Source organism: Hordeum vulgare, chromosome 4H (assembly GCF_904849725.1).
Source record: "Hordeum vulgare subsp. vulgare chromosome 4H, MorexV3_pseudomolecules_assembly, whole genome shotgun sequence".
Classification (NCBI taxonomy): domain Eukaryota; kingdom Viridiplantae; phylum Streptophyta; class Magnoliopsida; order Poales; family Poaceae; genus Hordeum; species Hordeum vulgare.
The window spans coordinates 514761601-514787500 of NC_058521.1; positions in this window are offsets into that span (position 1 = coordinate 514761601).

The following is a 25900-nucleotide window of genomic DNA, read 5'->3' on the forward strand; positions in this document are numbered from 1 at the left end:
GTGCATATCCCCAACAAGAAAATCATACTTCATCTTAACAGTAGGTATAGGGCATTCGAAGCTCCCAATAAGAATCGATGAAGTTTTTTCAATAGCATTGATGCAATGTACTCGATATTGTTTCTTCGGAAAGTGCACCGTATGCTCATTACCATTGACATAGAAAGTGATATTGCCTTTGTTGCAATCAATAACAGCCCCTGCAATGTTTAAAAAGGGTCTTCCAAGGATGACCGCCATGGCATCATCCTCGGAAATATCCAGAATAACAAAGTCCGTTAAGATAGTAACGTTAGCAACCACAACAGGCACATCCTCGCAAATGCCGATAGAGAAAGCAATTGATTTTTCGGCCATTTGCAGAGAGATTTTAGTGGGTGTCAACTTGTCCAATTCAAGTCTATGATAAAGAGAGAGAGGCATAACACTAACACCGGCTCCAAGGTCGCATAAAGCAGTTCTAACATAGTTTCCTTTAACGGAGCAAGGTATAGTGGGCACTCCGGGATCACCTAGTTTCTTAGGAGTTCCACCCTTGAAGGTGTAATTGGCAAGCATGGTGGAAATCTCAACCTCAGGTATCCTCCTCTTATTAGTCACAATATCCTTCATGTACTTAGCATAAGGAGACATTTTGAGCATATCTGTCAAACACATTTGCAGAAAGACATGTCTAATCATTTCAACAAATCGCTCAAAATCCTGATCATCCTTTTTCTTGGATGGTTTGGGAGGAAAGGGCATGGGTTTCTGAACCCATGGTTCCCTTTCTTTACCATGCTTGCGAGCAATGAAATCGTTCTTATTGTATCTCCTATTCTTAGGTTGTGGGTTATCAAGATCAACACTAGGTTCAATCTGCTCATCCTTATCATTGCTAGGTTCATGTTCATCAACATGAACATCACTATCGATATTATCACTAGGCTCATGTTCATCACTAGATTGTGTTTCGGCATCAGAAACACAGACATCATTTGGATTCTCGGGTGTAACAGCAGTAGGTTTGCTAGCATGCAAGTTCCTATCATCTTTCTTTTTCTTCCTAGGATGACTAGGTGCATCAGTGCTAACTCCTTGAGAATCTTGTTCAATTCTCTTAGGATGACCCTCATGATACAAAGGTTCCTGGGTCATTCTACCACCTCTAGTGACGACTCTCACAGAATTGTCATTCAACTCATTGAGTAAGTCATTTTGAGCCTTAAGTACTTGTTCTACTTGAGTAGTGACCATAGAGGCATGTTTACTCAAAAGCTTAAGATCATTAACGTTTCTATCCACACAAGCACTTAAATGACTGAGCATACGAGCATTCTGTTCCAATTGTCTGCTAACATAATCATTGAAACTTTGTTGTTTGGCAACAAAGCTATCAGATTCATCTAAGCATAAGCTAGCAGGTTTATCAAAAGGAATATCACTCTCATTGAATCTACGAAGAGAATTTACCTCTACTACCTGTGTCGGCTTATCAAGACCATGGATCTCTTCGATAGGTGGTAGATTTTTGACATCTTCATATTTAATGCCTTTCTCTTTCATAGATTTCTTAGCTTCTTGCATATCTTCAGGACTGAGGAATAGAATACCTATTTTCTTCGGAGTTGGCTTTGGAGGTGGTTCGGGAATAGTCCAAGAATTCTCATTGCACAAGATATTATTCAATAAAATCTCAGCTTGTTCCACAGTTTGTTCCCTGAAAACACAACCAGCACAGCTATCTAGGTGGTCCCTAGAAGCATCTGTTAGTCCATTATAGAAGATATCTAGTATTTCATTCTTCTCATGAGGGTGATCAGGCAAAGCATTCAGTAGCTGGACAAGCCTCCCCCAAGCTTGTGGAAGACTCTCTTCTTCAACTTGCGCAAAATTATATATTTCCTGCAAGGCGGCTTGTTTCTTATGGGCATGAAAATATTTCTCAGAAAAGTAGTAGATCATATCCTGGGGACTACGCACACAACCAGGAGCAAGAGAAGTGAACCAAGTCTTAGCATCATCCTTTAGCGAGAAAGGAAACAACTTAAGGATATATTAGTGGCGGATCTTTTCCTCACTCGTGAATGGGGTGGCTATATCGTGCAACTTAGTAAGATGTGCTACAACCATTTCAGACTCATAACCATGAAAAGGATCAGATTCGACCAAAGTGATTAACTTAGGGTCGACAGAGAATTCATAATCCTTATCTGTCACAAAGATAGGTGAAGTAGCAAACTTCGGGTTGTATTTCATCCTAGCGTTCAGAGATTTTTCTTTCCACTTGCGCAGTAATTTCTCAAGATCATAGCTATCCTTACAAGCAAGAAAGTCCTCAGTTATCTCTCCCTCCATAACATAACCCTCAGGTATATCAGGCAATTCATATCTAGGAGAGCTAGTTCTAACACGTGAAATAGCAGGTTCTACTTCAATATTCTCAGCAGTTTCAGAAGTATCATCACATTCAGCAGCAACTCTAGCAATTTGTGCATCTAGGAATGCACCTAGTGGCAAAGTAGTATCAAGAAAAGCATCATCACAAGCATCATGGATAGCAGAAGTAGCATCATCAAGCACAGGCGACACATCAAAATTTCTAGCAGGAGGTGGTGTCGCAAACTTACTCATAACTGAAGGTGAATCAAGTACAGAGCTAGATGGCAATTCCTTACCTGTCCTCGTAGTTGAGGGCAAGACTTTAGTTTTTGGATCTCTCGGATTCCTCATAGTGATCAACAGACGTAAATCCCAAGTGACTCAAAGAATAGTGCTAGGCCTCCCCGGCAACGGCACCAGAAAATAGTCTTGATAACCCACAAGTATAGGGGATCGCAACAGTTTTCGAGGGTAGAGTATTCAACCCAAATTTATTGATTCGACACAAGGGGAAGCAAATGAGTATTCTCGAGTATTAGCAGTTGAGTTGTCAATTCAACCACACCTGAAAGACTTATTATCCGCAACAAACTATCAGTAGCAAAGTAGTGTGATAGTAACAGTAGCAGCAGTGACATTAGTAGTGGTAACAGTAGCAGCAGTGACAACAGTAGGGGCAAAGTAACGTAGCAAGGACCAGTAGGAAAAACTCGTAGGCATTGGATCGGTGCTGGATAATTATGTTGGATGACATTCATCGTGCAACTGTTATAACATGGGGAGATATGTAACTAGCTCCAGTTCGTCAATGTAATGTAGGCATGCATTCCGTATATAGTCATACGTGCTTAGGGCAAAGACCTTGCATGACATCTATTGTCCATCCCTCCCGTGGCAGCGGGGTCCTAATGGAAACTACGGGATATTAAGGTTCTCCTTTTAATAGAGAATCGGAACAACACATTAGCACTTAGTGAATATATGAACTCCTCATACTATGGTCATCTCCGGCAGTGGTTCCGGCTATTGTCACTCCGGGGTTGCCGGGTCATAACACATAGTAGGTGACTACAACTTGCAAGATAGGATCAAGAACACACATATATTGACGAGAACATAATAGGTTCAGATCTGAAATCATGGCACTCGGGCCCTAGTGACAAGCATTAAGCATGGCAAAGTAGTAGCAACATCAATCTCAGAACATAGTGGATACTAGGGATCAATCCCCATCAAAACTAACTCGATTACATGATAGATCTCATCCAACCCATCACTGTCCAGCAAGCCTATGATGAGATTACTCATGAACGGTGAAGAGCATCATGGAATTGGCGATGAAGGAAGGTTGGTGATGACGATGGCGACGATCTCCCCTCTCCGAAGCCCAGAACGGACTCCAGATCTGCCCTCCAGAGGAAGAACAGGTGGTGGTGGCGCCTCCATGTTGTAAAACGCGATAAACTCTTCTCCTTGATTTTTTTCCGGACGAAAGGGACTAAATAGAGCTAGAGTTGGAGGCGGCGGAGCCCCGAGGGCCCCACAAGCCTGCTAGGCGCGGCCAGGGGGGCCCGCCTCCTGGGCTTGTGGGCTCCTCGCTCCACGCCTCCGGATGATTCTTGCGCCAGTATTTTTGATATATTCCACAAAGATCCTCGTAAATTTCCAGGTCATTCCGAGAAATTTTATTTCTACGCAAAAACAACACCATGGCAATTCTGCTGAAAACAACATTAGTCCGGGTTAGTTCCATTCAAATCATGCAAATTAGAGTCCAAAACAAGGGCAAAAGAGTTTGGAAAAGTAGATACGACGGAGACATATCATCCACCTCGATCCCCTTTCCAGAAATCTTGTGGCCAAGAACAATTCCCTCATTTACCATGAAATGGCACTTCTCCCAGTTGAGTACCAAGTTCGTCTCCTGACATCTGTGCAAAACTTTATTAAGGTTGTAGAGACAATGGTCAAAAGAGGTTCCATAGACGGAGAAATTGTCCATGAACACCTCCACAATTTCTTCAAAAAACCATGAAAGATAGTAGACATACACCTTTGAAAAGTAGCAGGAGCATTGCATAAACCAAAAGGCATACGTCTATAAGCATAAGTACCAAAGGGACAAGTAAAAGTGGTCTTCTCTTGATCGACAGTGTTAACATGAATTCGAGAGAAACCAGAATACCCATCAAGATAGCAAAAGTGAGTGTTTTTGGATAACCTTTCAAGCATTTGGTCGATGAACGACAGCGGGTAGTGGTCCTTCCTGGTCGCCTTGTTCAGCTTCCTGTAATCAATACACATTCTATATCCAATAATAATTCTTTGAGGTATTAGTTCATTCTTATCATTAGGAACCATGGTCGTACCTCCTTTCTTGGGAACACAATGTACCAGACTTACCCACTTATTATCAGCTATAGGGTAGATAATACCAACGACTAGAAGCTTGAGGATTTCGATCCTCACAACATCCTTCATCTTCGGGTTCAACCGTCGTTGATGATCAACAACCGGTTTAGCATCACGCTCCAAATTGATAGTTGATACGTCTCCATCGTATCTACTTTTCCAAATACTTTTCCCTTGTTTTGGACTCTAATTTGCATGATTTGAATGGAACTAACCTGGACTGACGCTGTTTTCAGCAGAATTGCCTTGGTGTTATTTTTGTGCAGAAATCAAAGTTCTCCAAACGTCCTGAAAATCTACAGGGAGTAGTTGTGGAAAATATAAAAAATATCTACGCCAAGTTCCACCTGAGGGGGTGGGCCAGTGGGCCACAAGCCCTGGCTCCGCCACCACCCCCCTGGTGGTGGTGGGCAGGCTTGTGGGGCCCACACGGCTCTGCCTCCCCCAACCTTAGGTCTATAAGTTCACTTTCGTCCCAGAAAAAATAAAAAGAGAAGTTTTCGTCGCGTTTGTGACACGGAGCCGCCGCCACCACCTATTCTTCATCTGGAGGGCAGATCTGGAGTCCGTCTTGGGCTCCGGAGAGGGAAAATCGTCGACATCATCATCATCAACCTTCTCCCCTCTCCAATTCCATGAAGCTCTTCATCGTTCGTGAGTAATCTGTTCGTAGGCTTGATGGGCGGTGATGAGTAGGATGAGATCTATCATGTAATCGAGTTAGTTTTGATGGGGATTGATCCCTAGTATCCACTATGTTCTGAGATTGATGTTGCTACTACTTTGCCATGCTTAATGCTTGTCACTAGGGCCCGAGTGCCATGATTTCAGATATGAAATTATTATGTTGTCACCAATATATGTGTGTTTTAGATCCGATCTTGCAAGTTGTAGTTACCTACTATGTGTTATGATCCGACAACCCCGGAGTGACAATAACCGGAACCACTCCCGGTGATGACCATAGTTTGAGGAGTTCATGTGTTCACCAAGTGCTAATGCGTTGCTCCAGTTCTTTATTAAAAGCAGAACCTTAATATCCCGTAGTTTCCTTTTGGACCCCGCTGCCACAGGAGGGATGGACAATAGCTGTCATGCAAGTTCTTTTCGCTAAGCACGTATGACGACACACGGAATGCATGCCTACATCACATTGACGAACGGGAGCTAGCCACATATCTCTCCGTGTTATAACTGTTGCATGATGAATATCATCCAAACAAATCACCGATCCTTGCCTACGAGTTTGTCCTACTTCTGCTACTACTGTTGCTACTGCTGTTACTTGTCTTGCTCTACTGCTGCTACTACTGTTGCTACTGTTGTTACTTGTCTTGCTCTGCTGCTACTATTGCTACTACTGTCTCTTGCTACTGTTGCTACTTGCTACTGCTGTCACTACCGCTGTTCCTCGCCACTGCCGTTACTCACTACTTTGCTGTTACCACTTTGCTTGCAGATACTAATCTTTCAGGTGTGGTTGAATCTGATAAATTCAGTTGCTAATACTTGAGAGTATTCTCTCACCTCCCGTCGTGCGAATCAACAAATTTGGGTCGAATACTCTACCCTCGAAAACTGCTATGATCCCACGCGCTGGTGGGCGTCAACAACATTCTTCTAGTTTCGATTGCCGGAGAGTGCCAACAACATTCTTCTGGTGCCGTTGCAAAGGGGAAGAACAGTTGACATCAAGCATTTTTCTGGCGCCGTTGCCGGGGAGGTATTGCTATATTCTCTAAGTTACTTGGGATTTATATCTGCTGATCACTATGAAGAATCCGAAGGATCCGAAGACCAAAGTCTTGCCCTCAACTTCTAGGGGAGGTAAGTAATTTCCATCTAGCTCTGCACTTGATTCACCTTCAGTTATGAGTAAGTTTGCGACATCACCTCCTGCTAGAAATCTTGATATGTCGCCTGTGCTTGATGATGCTTGTGATACTACTGCTAGAGATGCTATGCTTGATACTATGCCTGATACTGCTAGAGATGCTATGCTTGATACTATGCCTGATACTACTAGAGATGCTATGCCTGATACTGCTAGAGATGCTATGCTTGATACTGCTTTGCCTGATGATGCTAGAGATGCTATCTTGCCTAATGACGCTATGCTTGATACTGCTAGAGATACTACTTTGCCTGATGTTCCACTAGGGATATTCCTTGATGCTCATATTGCTAGAGTTACTGCCAATGCTCATGATGCTTCTGAAACTACCGATACTATTGAGATAGAACTTGCTTCTGCTCCTGCTAGATCTAGCTCTCCTAGATATGAATTGCCTGATATACCTGAGGGTTACATTATGGAGGGAGAGATAGCTGAGGATTTTCTTGCGTGTAAGGATGCCTATGACGCTGATAAATTACTTCTCAAGTGGAAGGAAAAATCTCGGGAAGCTAAGATGAAATACGACCCGAAGTTTGCCACTTCACCTATTTTTATCACCGATAAGGATTATGAATTCTCTGTCGATCCTGAGATAATCTCTCTAGTCGAATCTGATCCTTTTTACGGTTATGAGTCTGAGACGGTCGTAGCCCATCTTGCCAAACTACATGATATAGCCACCCTTTTCACTAATGAGGAGAAGATCCGTCACTACTATATCCTTAAGCTGTTTCCTTTCTCTCTAAAGGATGATGCTAAAGCCTGGTTCACCTCTCTTTCTCCTGGATGTGTGAGTAGTCCCCAGGAGATGGTCTATTACTTCTGTGAGAAATATTTCCCTGCCCATAAGAAGCAAGCTGCCTTGCAGGAAATATACAACTTTGCTCAACTCCAAGAAGAGAGTCTTCCACAAGCTTGGGGGAGGCTCGTCCAACTACAGAATGCTTTGCCTGATCACCCTCTTAAGAAGAACGAGATACTTGATATCCTCTATAACGGACTTACCGATGCCTCTAGAGACCACCTAGATAGTTGTGCCGGTTGTGTTTTTAGGGAAAGAACTGTAGAACAAGCTGAGACCCTATTGAATAACATCTTGATCAACGATAATGCTTGGACTATTCCCGAACCACCTCCTAAGCCAACTCCTAAGAAAAGAGGTATTCTATTCCTCAGTACCGAAGATATGGAAGAAGCCAAGAAATCTATGCAAGAGAAAGGCATTAGATCTGAAGATGTCAAAAATCTACCACCTATCGAAGAGATCCATGGTCTCGATAACCCGATACAGGTAGTAGAAGTGAATTCTCTGCGTAGATTTGATGAGAGTGATATTCCTTTTGATAAACCTGCTAGCCTATGCTTTGATGAATTTAACAACTTTGTTGCCAAACAACAGAGTTTCAATGATTATGTTAGCAGACATTTGGAACAAAGTACTCGTATGCTTAGCCATTTAAGTGCTTGTGTAGACAGAAATGTCAACGATCTGAAGCTTCTGAGTAAACATGCCTCTAGGATTACTACTTAGGTAGAACAAGTACTTAAAGCTCAGAATGACCTGCTCAATGAATTAAATGACGACTCTGTCAGAGTCATTACTAGAGGAGGCAAAATGACTCAGGAACCTTTGTATCCCGATGGTCATCCTAAGAGAATTGATCAAGATTCTCAAGGAATCAATGCTGATGCACCTAGTCATCCTAAGGAGAAGAAGAAGGATGATAGAAACCTACATGCCAGTTCACCAAATACGGTCACACCTGAAGAACCTAATGATATTTCTGCGTCTGATGCAGAAACACAATCTGGTGATGAACATGAACCTGGTGACAATATGGACAGTGATGTTCATAGTGATGCTCAACCTAGCAATGATGATGATGTGGAGATGGAACCTACGGTTAATCCCGATAACCCACAACCTAAGAAATACAATAAGAGTGACTTCACTGCTAGGAACCATGGTAAAGAAAGGGAGCCATGGGTTCAGAAACCTATGCCTTTTCCTCCTAAGCCATCCAAGAAAAAGGATGATGAGGATTTTGAGCACTTCGTTGAGATGATAAGACCCATCTTTCTGCACATGCGGTTAACTGACATGCTCAAGATGTCTCCGTATGCCAAGTACATGAAAGATACCATGACTAATAAACGGAAGATACCAGATCTTGAGATCTCCACCATGCTTGCCAATTACACTTTTAAAGGTGGAACTCCTAAGGAACTTGGTGATCCCGGAGTGCCCACTATACCTTGCTCCATTAAAGGAAACTACGTAAGAACTGCCTTATGTGACCTTGGAGCCGGTGTTAGTGTTATGCCGCTCTCCCTTTATCGTAGACTTGAATTGGATAAGTTGACACCCACTGAAATTTCTCTGCAAATGGCCGACAAATCAACTGCTTTCCCTATCGGCATTTGCGAGGATGTGCCTGTTGTGGTTGCTAACACCACTATCTTAACAGACTTTGTTATCTTGGATATTCCCGAGGACGATGCCATGGTTGTCATCCTCGGAAGACCCTTTTTAAACACTGCAGGGGCTGTTATAGATTGCAACAAAGGCAATGTCACTTTCCATGTCAACGGTAATGAGCATGCAGTGCACTTTCCGAAGAAATGATATCAAGTACATTGCATCAATGCTATCGAAAAGACTTCATCGATTCTCATTGGGAGCTTTGAATGCCCTATTCCTCGTGTCAAGATGCAGTATGATTTGCTTGTTGGGGAGATACATATCCCCATTGAGGTGACTTAGTGGCTATTTGAAAAATTCTCTGTTCTCTCTTGCGATTCAAGAAAAGTTTTGTCATAAGGATTTGCTCAACCCCATTGACGGATTTCTTTCAATGACCATGAAACAGATGAATCAAGGAGTCACATACCTCTTTTTTAAGCTTCCATTTTATTTTGCTTAGAAGAAAAATGATAGAATTAGTTTAGCTTTTCCTGTTTTCTGTTTTATCGACCCGGAGAAAAATACCTCGAAAATAAAAGTTCTCCGATGGTCCTGAAAATTTAGTATGATTTTTTCTGGAATTTTTGAAAATTTCTGGGCCTAAGAGCTGGCCTGGGGGCCAGACCAGTGGGCCACAAGCCCTGCCACCACTACCTACCCCCCTTGTGGTGGAGTGCAAGCTTTTGGGGCCCACAGGCACCCCCTCCACTCATTCCAGCTCCGAGCCTCTTCTTACACCTTCAGAAAAAAATTGTTTCGCAGCTCAAACCCGTGTTCTTGCTCATTTGGCTGTGATTTTCGATCTCCTTGCTCAAAGCACCATTCTCAGAACCGTTTTGGGGAAATTAGTCCTTGGTAAGTGACTCCTCCATTGGTCCAGTTAGTTTTTGCTCTAGTGCTTTATCCTTCGCGGATTCTTGCTACCTTGGTGACCCTGTTCTTGAGCTAGAAATGTTGATTTTAGCTGGTCCCAAGTAGTTTTAGCGCGTGATACAGTCTCTAGGCACTAGTAGGAGTAGTTGCTACAAGTTGGGTTAATCATTATTCACTTTTCTTCCGAAGTCTCTAAAAATTTCAGAATTTTTCAGAGCTAGAAAAAGGAAAAGATGAGGAGGTTCTTGAGAGGCTCTTCAAGCCATAACCCCAAGGAGGATGAGAAGAACCACCCCAAGTACGTATTCCCTCGAGTCACAGAAGTTTGAGCGTGCGAGTGGCCAAGTGATGAATTTTTGCGCGTCGCCGGACTTTATGAAGACTTTTATTACTTTGTGGAGAACGCAGGTCTTACTGCGTTCGTTGAAGATAAGTGCTCACAATACCTCCTCCTCACCAATATTTTCGTTCAAAGATTCAACTTTTATCCGAGGAAGAATCCTCCCATGGTTGAGTTCATGATATACGATGTCCCCCAGTGCATGACACTGCAGGATTTTTGCAATGTATGCAAATTGCCTTATGTTGGGGATATCCGTGACCCTCGTCCACGGGACTTGGAGGATTTCATTGGTACTATTGCTGTTGGAGAGGAGAGAGGAGTGTCTCGCGCTAGAATTGCTAGCATACATTTTCCTGTGCTTCGGTACTTCTCATTATTTGTGGGAAAATGTTTGATTGTCGGTGGGGAGTCTAGATCACTTAGTTCTCCAGACCTTGCGGTTCTGCGCGAAGGCCTTTATAACGATAAGACTTATAGCTTGGGCGCTATAGTAGCTCAACGGTTGAACCTGAACCGTTCTAAAGGTGTTGTGTATGGAGGTATCTATGCTACCCGTCTTGCCAGACACTTTGAGATACCCATTAGACTGGGAGAGGAAGGAGAGATGCTTCTCCGTGAGAAATATCTGGATTATGACAGCATGGTTTGCCATGATTTTCTGGATAGAGATGCTAGTAGATGGATGATTTATAACCTAGTATTTAGTCAGGGTACTCGAGAGACTATTACTTTTCCTGCTCCTTCTTTGTTCAATCTTCATGCAGGCAGGTACACTATTATGCCCTTGGACATCTACGCATATTGGGGCTTGGCCCAACCACAGGCGCCCGTGCCCGAGCCGCTAGTCGAGTACCACACGCCAGTTTATCAGTGGGAGCCAGAGGAGCTCACACAGCAGTGGCATCCACAGTCTGTTCCGAAGTATCCTGGAGCTGGTTATTTCCCATCATGGGAGTAGACCAAGCTAGGCCAAAAGCCTAAGCTTGGGGGAGTACGTGTTCTCACCGACTTTACGTTCATGCTTATGCTTTCACTCTGTTAGCCGATGTTTACACTTTGCCATTGTATTATCCATGCTAGTTTATTTTTGTTTTCTTGTTTTGTGTCCTTTTGAGAAAACCCCAAAAGATTTTTCTTTCTTCTTTTGCTTGTTGGGAGCTTTCCCATGTAAATAGTTTTCTTTTTCTTTGTGTCAAGGTAGAAGATATTGGTTACAATGTTTATTGGTTCTTACATGCTTACCTGTTTAGCTTTCAAAGAGCCATATTACTTTGTCTTCTCCTTTGTGTTTGCCTGCAGATTCAGCTTAGTCCAATGCACGAGCACTCTTATTATCGTTCACATCGTTCGATCGTGCAAATGAAAGGCAACAATGATTATATATGATGAAGTGACTGAGACTGAAAAGCTGGTATGAACTCTATCTATTTTGTTTTTGTAAATATGACTAGCTTGTCGACCCAGATTTAGCTTTGTTGTGAGAGAACCATGTTTGCAATGACAACTTAGAGATCATAGTTTCTGATGCAATGCTTATTTAGCTGAGAGTTTATAATGGTTTGTCTTGAATGCCAACATAGATTTTGAGATGACTATGATGTAGTATGATAGGATGGTATTCTCCTTTGAATGTTTAAAGTGGCTTGACTTGGCGCATGTTCATGCATGTAGTTGAAACAAAATCAACATAGCCTCTATGATGTACGTGTTCATGGTGATTTATATCCTGTTCATGCTTGCATTCAATGTTAGTCAAACTCATTGCATCTTGATGACTGTTGTCGCTCTCTAGTTGGTCGCTTCCCAGTCTTCTGCTCCCTTCACTTGTACTAAGCGGAATACTACTTGTGCATCCACCTCCATAAACCCAAAAGTTTTTCCATGAGAGTCCACCATACCTACCTATTTGCGGTATTTACCTGCCGTTCCAAGTAAATTTGCATGTGCCATTCTCCAAACCTTCAAGAAATAATCTATTTTGCTTGCCCGAACCACTCATGTGGTGAGAGGGGGCTATTGGTATCTTCCATGCTAGGAGTGTTATCCTCGACATGTGTTTATTCACGGTCATTCACGAGAAAGGGGCCGGTAATTAGAATGCCCAGTTCCGTGCTTAAATCGAAAACATAACTGTAAAACAAGACTCCCACCGGATTGATGTTAGTATGGACGGTACCCGAGGATTCGCCTAGCCGTGGAGTGTGATTGATTGGTGGTGGGGGAGTTAAAACTTTACTTTTCTGTTTGGGAACCGCCTATAGCATGAGTAGCATGAAGATATTGAGAACTCTTGGTCATTGCGTTGACAATGAAAGCATGCCACCCAAAAATTATTATCTCTGTTTTCAAAGCTTGAGCTCTGGCACCTCTGCAAATCAATGCTTCCCTCTGCGAAGGGACTTTCTATTTATTTTCCTGTTGAGTCATCCTCCTCTTATATAAGCACCAATTAGAGAGCACCTCTGTCATTTTTATGCTTTGCTTTTGATTGATATTGAGTATGACTATGACTGGATCTTCGTTGCTATGAATTAAAATGTTTAGTCAGCCCTTGATCTTTGAAAGTGCTCTGCATTTATGTTTTGCGGTCTCAGAAAGAGCTAGCGAGATACCACCTATTCATATTGCTTCATGCTTGTTTTTATTGAAGTGTTGGTATTTGAAACTCATTATTATTTGCTCGTTAGCTGATTATGGCATTGATATTAGTTTACCGTGAGACCTTTGTGTCATTTGCTTTTGTGGATACCTTGTGATCTTGCTGAAATTCTGGTTATGAGTTAGACATAGTTGCAACAACAAGATCAAACAGTGTTTGTCAAAGTTTTTCTTTCTCTCTCAGTTTGTCAACTGAGTTGCTTGATTACAAGCAAGGTTTTAAGCTTGGGGGAGTTGATACGTCTCCATCGTATCTACTTTTCCAAACTCTTTTGCCCTTGTTTTGGACTCTAATTTGCATGATTTGAATGGAACTAACCTGGACTGACGCTGTTTTCAGCAGAATTGCCTTGGTGTTATTTTTGTGCAGAAATCAAAGTTCTCCAAACGTCCTCAAAATCTACGGGGAGAAGTTTTGGAAAATATAAAAAATATCTGCGCCAAGTTCCACCTGAGGGGGTGGGCCAGTGGGCCACAAGCCTTGGCTCCGCCACCACCCCCTGGTAGCGGTGGGCAGGCTTGTGGGGCCCAAACAGCTCTGCCGCCCCCAGCCTCAGGTCTATAAGTTCACTTTCGTCCCAGAAAAAATAAAAAGATAAGTTTTCCTCGCGTTTGCGACACGGAGCCGCCGCCACCACCTGTTCTTCATCTGGAGGGCAGATCTGGAGTCCGTCTTGGGCTCCGGAGAGGGGAAATCGTCGCCATCGTCATGATCAACCTTCTTCCCTCTCCAATTCCATGAAGCTCTTCGTCGTTCGTGAGTAATCTATTCGTAGGCTCGCTGGGCGGTGATGTGTAGGATGAGATCTATCATGTAATCGTGTTAGTTTTGTTGGGGATTGATCCCTAGTATCCACTATGTTCTGAGATTGATGTTACTACTACTTTGCCATGCTTAATGCTTGTCACTAGGGCCCGAGTGCCTTGATTTCAGATCTGAAATTATTGTGTTGTCACCAATATATGTGTGTTTTAGATCCGATCTTGCAAGTTGTTGTTACCTACTATGTGTTATGATCCGGCAACCCCGGGGTGACAATAACTGGAACCACTCCTGGTGATGACCATAGTTTGGGGAGTTCATGTGTTCACCAAGTGATAATGCGTTGGTCCGGTTCTTTATAAAAAGGAGAACCTTAATATCCCGTAGTTTCCTTTTGGACCCCGTTGCCACGGGAGGGATGGACAATAGATGTCATGCAAGTTCTTTTCCCTAAGCAGGTATGATGACATACAGAATGCATGCCCACATTACATTGATGAACGGGAGCTAGCCACATATCTCTCCGTGTTATAACTGTTGCATGATGAATATCATCCAAACAAATCACCGACCCATTCTATGAGTTTGTCCTACTGCTGCTACTACTGTTGCTACTGTTGTTACTTGTCTTGCTCTGCTGGTGCTACTACTGTTGCTACTGCTGTTACTTGTCTTGCTCTGCTGCTACTGTTGCTACTACTGTCGCTTGCTACTGTTGCTACTTGCTACTGCTGTCACTACCGCTGCTCCTTGCCACTGCCGTTACTCGCTACTTTGCTGTTACCACTTTGCTTGCAGATACTAATCTTTCAGGTGTGGTTGAATCTGATAAATTCAGCTGCTAATACTTGAGAGTATTCTCTCACCTCCCTTCGTGCGAATCAACAAATTTGGGTCGAATACTCTACCCTCAAAAACTGCTACGATCCCACGCGCTGGTGGGCGTCAACAACATTCTTCTAGTTTTGATTGCCGGAGAGTGCCAACAACATTCTTCTGGTGCCGTTGCAAAGGGGAAGAACAGTTGACAACAATAGTATGCTCACAAGTAGAGGAAATAATCCCCTTAAGATCATCAAGGGTATAGCCAATAGCGCCTCGGTGTTTACGAAGGACTTCCAATAATCACTCTTCTTCATATCCTGAAAGGTTAGAATTGATAATAACTTGATATACTTTCTTTTCATCTAAATAAGCATACTTGAGCGTACTCGGAAGAGGTTTAAGATCAAACACCGGGTCTTCTTTTGGTTTCGATAAAATTCCCAAAGGCTCAACCGAAAGGTTGTGCTTCAGGATAGCAGGTTGTCTCAAGAATATGTCATCTAGCTCATTCCTTTCCTGCATATGCATATCATTCTCGTGGTCTTCCATAAATTGCTGCAAAGGATCGTTAGGAGGAATAGCAATAGAAGCAATCTCTTCAATAATTTTATCGTTACTAGGCAGATCAGTACCACGAGTTTGCTTCGAGAATTTAGAAAAGTTAAATTCATATGGCTCACCATTAAATTCAACAAATACTTTTACTTTCCTGCAATCTATAATAGCTCCACAAGTTTTGAGAAAAGGCCTACCAAAGATAATAGGGCAACAACTATCTTGCACTGAACCAAGTACTAGAAAGTCGGTAGGATATTTTACCTTTCCACATATAACTTCAACATCTCGCACAATTCCAATAGGAGAGATTGTTTCTTTGTTTGCAAGATGAATAGTAAAATCCACTTCTTCAATTTCACATGGTATAATCTCATTCATGATCTCCTGATAAAGTGAAAAAGGAATAGCACTAGCACTGGATCCCAAATCACATAGCCCATAATAATTATGATCTCGTATTTTAACAGTTACAACTGGAGTACCTGAAATTGGGCCTTTATTCTTGGCTCTAACAAGGTTAGTACAAACAACACAAAAATTTATATTGGAATCCTCAATATTACTATTAACAAGATCCTTGACTAATGCAATTTGAGGATCGACTTTAATCAGGTCCTCATGCTCATCACTCGTTCTTTCACTTTTATTCAGGATGCGTGTGACAAAAGAATGCTCCCTTATCCTTGCGGGAAAAGGGGGCTTTTCATATACAACTGCAGGCAAGATATGGTCAACAACATTAATATCAACAGGTAATTCCTTAAAAGGTTTATGGTGTTGATCCTCCTTCTTCTTAGAAGAGTCAATATGAGAGGCAAAGTCTTTGCAAAAATCAATTAGAAGTTGGGAATCAAGACCAATCTTAGCACAAAAGGTATTGAAGTGATCAGTTTTCACATAGCTCTCAACGTAATCACGCTCATAATTTATAACGGGTTCAATACCTTTATCAATCTCCCAGTCTTCAGTGTTCTTCTGGATCCTTTCAATAAGATCCCACTTAGCTTCAGTGCTTTTGTTGGAGAATGCCCCACTAGAGGAGGCATCGCGCATCTCTTTATCTTGATGAGAAAGCCTTGCATAAAAATTTGTAAGAATAATTTCTTTGGAGAGTTCATGATTGGGACATTTGAGCATAAAGGACTTCAATATCCCCCAAGCTTGAGCAATGCTTTCTCTGTCACGAGACCAAAAGTTATAAATATAGTTCCTGTCTCGATGTATTCCATGAAGACGATAAAACTTTGCATAAAAGAGAGGCATAAGATCTTGCCAATTTAGTAAGTGAGAGTCATCAAGAAGCCTATACCAATCCAAAGCCTTATATTTTAATGATAGAGAGAATAGATTTCTCATAACAAAATCCATCAATATACCTGCAAGCTCAAATAAGGAGCATAGTTGTGAAAGATATAGCAAGTGTTCACCTGGATGTCTATCTCCTGCATATCGATTAGCCAAGACACAGTCAATAATACCAGTTGGTATTTTAAAGGGAACAATTTTAGTAGGTGGGGGAGGCTTCTCCACCACAATAGCATTGGGGCGGTTCCCCACAAGCAAAAAAACCAAGAGCATAGTTTTCCATAGGGACAAAAAGCGGAAACAGTAAAACAAAAACAGCACGCACATCGTAAAGGTTTCCTTACCAATTTCATTTACCAATAGCGCAACACTCCCCGACAATGGCGCCAGAAAATGGTCTTGATGACCCACAAGTGTAGCGGATATATCGTAGCCTTTTAGATAAGTAGAGTGTCGAACCAAACGAGGAGCAGAAGGTACTGACAAGCGATCTTGAGCAAGGAATAACTGCAAGTACTGAAAGGTAACTTTTTATGGGTTTTCTAATAATAGCAACAAGGAAATAAAAGCAAAAAAAGTAAATGGCGCCGAGGTGCAGCAAGTGTCCCAATCCTTTTGAACACAAAAGATAAGCCAAGGGACTAAACTTATAAAGACTAAGGCATTCCTGAGGACACACGTGGGAGATAGTCAAGCGCTTTCGCCATATTTTCCTTCTAGTACTATGTTTTGTATTGGTAAGTGTTATGTGGGTGGATCTTAACTATTGCACCGTCTAGGCCAAGACAAGTACACTCTTATGATTAATCCCTCTTGCAAGCATCCGCAAATACAAGAGAGAAATTAAGGCAAAGCCTAACATAGCAATAAGCTTTAGGATCCAATACTCCCTCATGCAATAGTATGCGAACTGGGGTTCAGGTTTCTATCAATCCGGAAACCCACCATAAGCATTCTTTATACACGATGCATTCCCCTAGGTCCTTAAAAAGGCGAAGTGTTATGTAGTCGATGTTCACATATCACCACTAGAAGAATAACACCATAACTTAAATATCAATCAACACATATTACTTCAACATCATATGACTACTAGCATCTAGACTTTTCCCATGTCCTCAAGAAAAAACGGAACTACTCACAAGAAATAAAAGAGATCATGATCAGAGGTGATCAAAATATGATTAACAATCTGGTCATAACAATAATCCTCCAACAAAACTGAATAGCATTCACCACAAAAGAGTAATCAACACCGGTAGAGTAGAGGGGATGAATAGTGCAAGGTACAACTCCGATTGCAATGGGGAAGTGAGATGGGATGAAGATGGAGATGGTGCTGGTGGTGGTGATGATGGTGATGATAATCTCGATGATGCCCGTGACGATGGTGATGACGATGAGGACGATCTTCCCTTCCGGGAGGAGTTATCCTCGGCGGACTCTGCCCGCCGGAAAGATCTTTTCTTCTTTGCAGGTTTCCGCCGCGGAGCGGCGGCCAAACTGCGAAAACTCTTTTGTCCCCGTAACTTTTAGGTCAAGAGGATCATATAGGCCAAAGGAGAGCACCGAAGGCGGGACCCACCACCCAGGCGGCCTTTGGGCGTGGCCTAGGGGTGGCCCGCGCCAGCAGGTCGCCTGGGTGACCTGTGGCCCCTCTCCAGCCCTTCTTGGGCCTGTCTTCGGGATCTGTTCGGAAGCTCCTTCCTTGCAATTTTCAGCGCAGTTGGAGATGTTCTGATATTGCAACTCTTCATGCTATTTTCTCCACTAAATCCTGCATGTGCTGTTTCGGCACCGAAATGTTGTAAACTGTGTAAAATAAGCAAAAACATTATAAGTACATGATACATCTCCGTCGTATCTACTTTTCCGAACTCTTTTGCCCTTGTTTTGGACTCTAATTTGCATGATTTGAATGGAACTAACCCGGACTGATGCTGTTTTCAGCAGAATTGCCATGGTGTTGTTTTTGTGCAGAAATGAAAGTTCTCGGAACGTCCTGAAAATTTACGGAGATTTTTTATAGAATAAAAGAAAAATACATGCGCAAAGATCCACCGGAGGGGGCGTGCGAGTGGGCCACAAGCCCGCAGGCCGCGGCCACCCCCTATGGCCGAGCCATGCAGGCTTGTGGGGCCCACTGTTGGGGAACGTTGCATGGGAAACAAAAATTTTCCTACGCGCACGAAGACCTATCATGGTGATGTCCATCTACGAGAGGGGATGAGTGATCTACGTACCCTTGTAGATCGTACAGCAGAAGCGTTAGAGAACGCGGTTGATGTAGTGGAACGTCCTCACGTCCCTCGATCCGCCCCGCGAACAATCCCGCGATCAGTCCCACGATCTAGTACCGAACGGACGGCACCTCCGCGTTCAGCACACGTATAGCTCGACGATGATCTCGGCCTTCTTGATCCAACAAGAGAGACGGAGAGGTAGAAGAGTTCTCCGGCAGCGTGACGGCGCTCCGGAGGTTGGTGATGATCTTGTCTCAGCAGGGCTCCGCCCGAGCTCCGCAGAAACGCGATCTAGAGGAAAAACTATGGAGGTATGTGGTCGGGCAGCCGTGAGAAAGTCGTCTCAAATCAGCCCTAATTGCTCCATATATATAGGAGGAGGGAGGGGGACCTTGCCTTGGGGTCCAAGGGACCCTCAAGGGGTCGGCCGAGCCAAGGGGGGGGAGGACTCCCCCCCCAAACCGAGTTGGACTTGGTTTGGTGGGAGGAGTCCCCCTCCCTTCCCACTTCCTCCCTCCTTTTTTTTTATTTTCCTTTGATTTCTTTTTCTTGGCGCATAGGCCCCCTTGGGGCTGTCCCACCAGCCCACTAAGGGCTGGTGTGTCTCCCCAAAGCCTATGGGCTTCCCCGGGGTGAGTTGCCCCCCCGGTGAACTCCCGGAACCCATTCGTCATTCCTGGTACATTCCCGGTAACTCCGAAAACCTTCCGGTAATCAAATGAGGTCATCCTATATATCAATCTTCGTTTCCGGACCATTCCGGAAACCCTCGTGACGTCCATGATCTCATCCGGGACTCCGAACAACATTCGGTAACCAACCATATAACTCAAATACGCATAAAACAACGTCGAACCTTAAGTGTGCAGACCCTGCGGGTTCGAGAACTATGTAGACATGACCCGAGAGACTCCTCGGTCAATATCCAACAGCGGGACCTGGATGCCCATATTGGATCCTACATATTCTACGAAGATCTTATCGTTTGAACCTCAGTGCCAAGGATTCGTATGTCATTCCCTTTGTCCTTCGGTATGTTACTTGCCCGAGATTCGATCGTCAGTATCCGTATACCCATTTCAATCTCGTTTACCGGCAAGTCTCTTTACTCGTTCCGTAATACAAGATCCCGCAACTTACACTAAGTTACATTGCTTGCAAGGCTTGTGTGTGATGTTGTATTACCGAGTGGGCCCCGAGATACCTCTCCGTCACACGGAGTGACAAATCCCAGTCTTGATCCATACTAACTCAACTAACACCTTCGGAGATACCTGTAGAGCATCTTTATAGTCACCTAGTTACATTGCGACGTTTGATACACACAAAGCATTCCTCCGGTGTCAGTGAGTTATATGATCTCATGGTCATAGGAATAAATACTTGACACGCAGAAAACAGTAGCAACAAAATGACACGATCAACATGCTACGTCTATTAGTTTGGGTCTAGTCCATCACGTGATTCTCCCAATGACGTGATCCAGTTATCAAGCAACAACACCTTGTTCATAATCAGAAGACACTGACTATCATCGATCAACTGGCTAGCCAACTAGAGGCATGCTAGGGACGGTCTTTTGTCTATGTATCCACACATGTAAATGAGTTTTCATTCAATACAATTATAGCACGGATAATAAACTATTATCTTGATACAGGAATTATAATAATAACTATACATTTATTATTGCCTCTAGGGCATAATTCCAACACCCACATGGCACCACCGCCCCCAATCTCTGCTCTATATCTTCTGTTTTTCCTGGAAAAAAATCAGAGAGAAGGTTTCATCGTGTTTTGTGATAAGGAGGCGCCGCCACATCCTGTTCTTCATCTGGAGGGCAGATCTGGAGTCCGTTTCGGGCTCCGGAGAGGGGAAACCGTCGCCATCGTCATCATCAACCTTTCTCCATCGACAATTCCATGATGCTATTCATCGTTCGTGAGTAATCTCATAGTAGGCTTGCTGGACGGTGATGAGTTGGATGAGATCTATCATGTAATCGAGTTAGTCCTTGACGGGGATTGATCCCTAGTATCCACTATGTTCTAGATTGATGTTGCTACTACTTGGCTATGCTTAATGCTTGTCACTAGGGCCTGAGTGCCATGATTTCAGATATGAACCTATTATGTTGTCGCCAATATATGTGTGTTTTAGATCCTATCTTGCAAGTTGTAGTCACCTACTATGTGTTATGACCCGGCAACCCCGGAGTGACAATAGCCGAAACCACTCCCGGAGATGACCATAGTATGAGGAGTTCATGTATTCATCGCGTGTTAATGCATTGGTCCGGTTCTTTATTAAAAGGAGACCCTTAATATCCCGTAGTTTCCATTAGGACCCCGCTGCCACGGGAGGGATGGACAATAGATGTCATGCAAGTTCTTTTCCCTAAGCACGTATGACTACATACGGAATACATGCCTACATTAGATTGATGAACGGGAGCTAGCCACATATCTCTGTGTGTTATAGCTGTTGCATGATGAATCACATCCGTCACACTCATCCATCACCGATCCACTGCCTACAAGTCTTTTACTACTAGTCCTCGCTACGTTACTTTGCCTAGGCTTGTCCCTTGCTACAAGAGGGATTGGGCCACTTTGTTGCTACTGTTGCTACTGCTGTTACTTGTTACTTTGCTGCTGCTGCTACTACTGTTCCTTGCTATTCCGCTGTTACTTGTTGCAAGACTTTGTTGGCGCCGTTGCCGAGGCTAGGTAAGCGGTACTAACATCCCGTCAACCAAGGCTTTTTTCTGGCACCGTTGCTATCATACTACCTTGGTACTGATACTTTGCTTGCAGACACTAATCTTTCAGGTGTGGTTGAATGGACAACTCAACTGCTAATACTTGAGAATACTCTTTCGCTTCCCCTTGAGTCGAATCAATAAATTTGGGTTGAATACTGTACCCTCGAAAACTGCTGCGATCCCATACGCTTGTGGGACATCAGTACATCATCATAATGTGAAATATATCAATGAATAGAGATAAATTATGATACAAAATAGTCATGCATTTTTGACGTATCAGCCCCCAGTGAGCTCCTCCTGTCGCCACCGTCGCGCCCACACCGTCGCCGACCTCATGCCCCCGCCGTTGTTGTGGGACCCCTCCCAGCGGCATCGTCGCCGTGCCCTCCCCCGGGCCTCCTCATCATCGCTGCACCCTCCCCCTCCGGTGAGACGTATGACATTTATTAGTGGTCTATCTCAACATATTCTAAATGTGCTCTATTTTTCACTAAATGTGCTCTGTTTTTAAGATGTGCTATGTTTTTGTAGATGATATGTATGAGATGTTTTGTGAAGATGAGATGAGATGTTTTGTGGAAATGTGATGGAGATGAGATGAGAGAATTTCATGTAGGTTTTTTAGATAGAGAAACCAATGTTAAAATTTGCATGTGCTGTGGCTTTTTTGTTCCATAATGAGATCAGATGAGATGAGTCCCCGACGATCGTCGGAGGAGTCCTCGAATATCACCGATGAGGAGTCCCTGACAATCGTCACATGAGTCCTCGATGATAGCCGGTGAGGAGTCCCTCGCGATCGTCGAAGGAGTCCCTGACGGTCATTAGAGGAGTCCCAGACGATCGCCGATGAAGATTCCCCGACGACTGCCGGTGTAGAGTCCCCGAAGGTCGTTAGAGGAGTCCCTAACGGTCGTTAGAGGAGTCCCCGGCGATCGTCGGTGAACAGTTCCTGACGATCGCCGATGAGGAGTCCCCGGCGATCGTGGGAGGAGTCCCCAATGATCGCCGATGAGGAGACCCCGACGATCCTCAGAGGAGTCCCTGACGGTCGTCAGAGGAGTCCCCGACGATCGCCGGTGAAGAGTGCCCAACGATCGCCAATGAGGAGTCCCCGGCGGTCGGAGGAGGAGTCCCCGACGGTCATCGGAGGAGTGTACTCTCATGAAAGTATAACCCCGATAACTTCGACATGAGGGGGGACGTCATGAGCCCCCCCGTTAAATGACAATACTGAAGTATTTTCCTCACCCCAAGTTAATTAAAATGTTTCCCTTTTCTTATTGTTCTTAATTTTGCGCATTGTTCTTAATTTGCAGATACTATGGATCCAATACACGACAAAGACGAATATCAGGAAGACATTATGATGGTGTCATCCACGGGGATGATTTTATTGTTGGCGATGTCACCAATCAGTTTATGAAAGAGTCCGGCGAGGGATATGAGTCTCTCAACACAGGAGGTAGAAGCTCCAGTGAGGTAGACGCTCACGCTTCGGGCGAGGGAGGACTCAGCGGCTCCGATGAGGGAGAAGCCGACGGCTCCGGCGAGGTGCAGATTGATACGTCTCCAACGTATCTATAATTTTTGATGGTTTCATGCTATTATCTTGTCAAACTTTGGATGTTTTGCATGCCTTTTATTTATTTTCTGGGACTAACTTATTAACTCAGTGCCAAGTGCCAGTTCCTGTTTTTTCCATGTTTTTGACCCCTTTCAGAGGAGATTTTGAAACGGAGTCCAAACGGAAGAAAATCTCCGAAAAGATTTTTTTCTGGAACGGAAGAAGATTGGAGAGCTTGGGGGCCAAGCCAGAAGAGCCCAGGGGCCCCACAAGCCCCCACCCCGCGGCCAGGGGGGCGGCATGCAGGCTTATGGGCCCCGTGGAGGTCCCCTGACCTAGATCTTGCGCCTATAAATTCCCGAATATTCCCAAAAAATCAGGGGAGCATCGTAATCACTTTTCCGCCGCCGCAAGCTTGTGTCTCCGCAAGATCCCATCTGGGGTACGTGCTGGTGCCCTGCCGGAGGGGGGATTCGGATACGGAAGGCTTCTCCATCAACACCATGACCTCTCCGATGATGCGTGAGTAGTTCACCATAGACCTACGGGTCCATAGCTAGTAACTAGATGCTTATTCTCTCTCTTGGATCTTCAATACAAAGTTCTCCATGATCTTCATGGAGATCTATCCGATGTAATCTTCTTTTGCGGTGTGTTTGTCGAGATCCGATGAATTGTGGATTTATGATTAGATTATCTATGAATCTTATTTGAGTTTCTTCTGATCTCTCTTATGCATAATTTCATATCCTTGTAATTCTCTTCGAGTTGTGGGTTTTGTTTGGCCAACTAGATCTATGATTCTTGCAATGGGAGAAGTGCTTGGTTTTGGGTTCATACCGTGCGGTGACCTCACCCAGTGACAGAAGGGGTAGCGAGGCACATATCGTGTTGTTGCCATCAAGGGTAAAAAGATGGGGTTTTCATCATTGGTTTGAGATTATCCCTCTACATCATGTCATCTTGCTTAAAACGTTACTCTGTTCGTCATGAGCTCAATACACTAGATGCATGCTGGATAGCGGTCGACGTGTGGAGTAATAGTAGTAGATGCAGAAAGTATCGGTCTACTTGTCTCGGACGTGATGCCTATATGCTAGATCATTGCCTTAGATATCGTCAAGACTTTGCGCGGTTCTATCAATTGCTCGACAGTAATTTGTTCACCCACCGTAATACTTGCTATTTTGAGAGAAACCTCTAGTGAACACTATGGCCCCCAGGGTCTACTCCACACCATATTTTCAGCCTTACACTTTTTTACTTCGTTGCACTTTCCGCCTTCAGATCTCACTTTGCAAACAATCTTGAAGGGATTGACAACCCCTTTGAAGCGTTGGGTGCAAGCTTGTCTGTGTTTGCGCAGGTACTTTGGACTTGACGAGACCCTCCTTCTGGATCGATACCTTGGTTCTCAAACTGAGGGAAATACTTACTGCTCCAGTGCTGCATCACCCTTTCCTCTTCAAGGGAAAAACCAACGCAAGCCCAATCTCCGTGAACGTGTTAATTTCTGGCGCTGTTGTTTGAGAAGTAGCAGAAGGATTTCTGGCACCGTTGCCGGGGAGGAAGATCAAGTCAAGAACTCATCCATGTAAGTGTCGCAAACTCATCTCTTGCATTTACTTTGTTTGCCAGTTGCCTCTCATTTTCCTCTCCCCCACTTCACCAATTTACCTTTTCTCGTTCGCCTTTTGGTTCGCCCTTTTTCTCGCCCGCTTTTTGTCTGCTCGTGTGCTTGCTTGCTTGCTGAAGTCACCATGAACGAAAACACCAAGCTTTGTGACTTCTCGAATACTAATAATAATGATTGTATTAGTACTCCGATTGCTCCCGCCACTAGTGCGGAGTCATACGAAATCAATGCCGCTTTGCTGAATCTTGTTATGAAAGAGCAATTCTCTGGCCTTCCTAGTGAAGATGCCGCATCCCATCTCAATACCTTCATTGAGCTTTGCGATATGCAAAAGAAAAAAGATGTATATAATGACGTGATTAAATTGAAGCTTTTTCCTTTCTCGTTGCGAGATCGCGCAAAAACTTGGTTTTCTTCTTTGCCCAAAAATAGTATCGATTCTTGGGATAAGCGCAAAGATGCTTATATATCCAAGTATTTTCCGCCGGCTAAGATCATCTCTCTCCGTAATGATATCATGAATTTCAAGCAACTTGATCATGAGCATGTTGCACAAGCTTGGGAGAGAATGAAATTAATGATTAGAAATTGTCCCGCTCATGGCTTGAGTCTTTGTATGATTATTCAAATCTTTTATGATGGCTTGAATTTCGCTTCTAGAAATATCTTGGACTCCGCCTCAGGTGGAACGTTCATGGAAATCACGTTAGGATAAGCCACAAAGCTCTTAGACAACATCATGATGAACTACTCTCAGTGGCACACTGAAAGGTCACCTACTAGTAAGAAGGTACACACTATAGATGAAATTAACTCGTTGAGTGCTAAGATGGACGAGTTAATGAATTTGGTTGCTAGTAGAAGTGCTCCTTTGGATCCTAATGATTTTCCTTTGTCTTCTTTGATTGAGAGTAGCAACGCTAGCTTGGACGTTAATTTTGTTGGAAGGAATAACTTTGGCAACAACAACGCTTTTAGAGGAAACTATGTTCCTAGGCCTTTTCCTAGTAACTCCTCTAATAATTTTGGCAACTCCTACAACAATACCCATGGAAATTACAATAGATTACCCTCTGATCTAGAGAGTAATATCAAAGAGTTCATCAACTCTCAAAAGATTTTCAGTGCGTCCATAGAGGAAAAACTACTCAAAATTGACGATTTGGCTAAGAGCGCTGATAGGATTTCTTGTGATGTTGATGCTTTGAAAGTTAGATGTGATCCT